This window comes from Tupaia chinensis, unplaced genomic scaffold (genome assembly GCF_000334495.1).
Source record: "Tupaia chinensis unplaced genomic scaffold, TupChi_1.0 Scaffold141861_1, whole genome shotgun sequence".
In the NCBI taxonomy this organism is placed as follows: Eukaryota; Metazoa; Chordata; class Mammalia; order Scandentia; family Tupaiidae; genus Tupaia; species Tupaia belangeri.
In genome coordinates, this window is record NW_006201718.1 from 556,023 (window position 1) to 557,303 (window position 1,281).

At 35.8% G+C, this 1,281-nt stretch overlaps 1 pseudogene; it reads left to right on the forward strand.

The window, feature by feature from the left end:
* The first annotated feature begins 863 nt into the window (after nucleotides 1-863).
* The window catches only part of LOC102474070 (ATP-dependent RNA helicase DDX19B-like), a 1,484-nt pseudogene continuing 1,066 nt past the window's right edge, over nucleotides 864-1,281 (forward strand).

Here is a 1,281-nt window from a genome sequence, read left to right on the forward strand (position 1 = left end):
GTTCTCTTTCTCTCTCTCTCTCCCTCTCCCTCTCCCTCTCTCTCTCTCATAAATGCATGTACCCTCTGACAATTAAATATATGTATATATATATATATATGTGTGTGTGTATATATATATATATAAAGAAAATTATACTAATTCTAAAACAAATTTTTTCAGAAAATAGAAAAGGGGTAAATACTTTTCAACTCATTTTATGAATCTTGTATTCCATATTCAAAGAAAACTCCAGACCAATATCCCTGGTGAACATAGATACAAAAATTCCCAACAAAAATTAAGAAACTAAACTCAACAATATATTAAAAGGATTATATTCCATAACTACATGGGGTTTATGAAATATGAGGCTGAAACAATACATGAAAATTAATTAATGCAAAACACCATGTGAATAGAGTAAAGGGAAAAAAATGATCATTTTAATAAATGCAGAAAAGACATTTGGTGAAATCCAACATCCATTCATGACAAAAGCACTCAACAAAGTTGGAACAGAAGGAACTGTCCTCATCCTGTTAAAGAGTATCTATAAAAAGTGCACCACTAACATCATACTAAACGGTGAAAGATTTAATGCTTTCCTATGGTTAGAAGCAAAGCATATATAAATATATCTTTTTCTATTCTACATTATAATGAGAAATTTGCTGAAACTATGTGAGAAAGAAAAAGGGTAGTAGAAACACGCAGATTGGAAAAGAAGAAAAATTATTTTAATCGCAGATAAAATGATCATGATGTATATAGAAAATCCTAAGGAACTGACAAAAAAAAAACCCTATTATAACTGACAAACAAGTTTAGTTTAGCAAGATCACAGGATACAGCATTAAATTAATCATATGAGCATAACTGCCATGCTGAGCTGTGATGGCCTGGATGGTCGCAGGGTTCAAGACAGCACCCTGGGGTGGTTTTCTCTTACGCTGCCAGTGGGGGCATTGAGCAACTTGAATCTTCAGGAAGAAAAAATTAAACCTGATGCCAATGGTGCTGCTGTCAAGACCAGTGCTAATGTAGAGAAGAAAGATGATGAAGAGAAAGAGGACAGAGCTGCCCAGTCTTTACTCAACAAGCTGATCAGAAGAAACCTTGTCAATAAGAAGAACCAAGTGGAGGTCCTGCAGCTGGACACAAACCACCCCCCCCACCTCCGCCCACCTCAGTGAAGTATTTTAAAGAGCTTTGGCTAAACCACAACTTCTCCAGGGAGTCTATGCCATGGGTTTCAATCGTCCATCCAAGATACAAGAGAATGTGTTGCCACTGATGCCT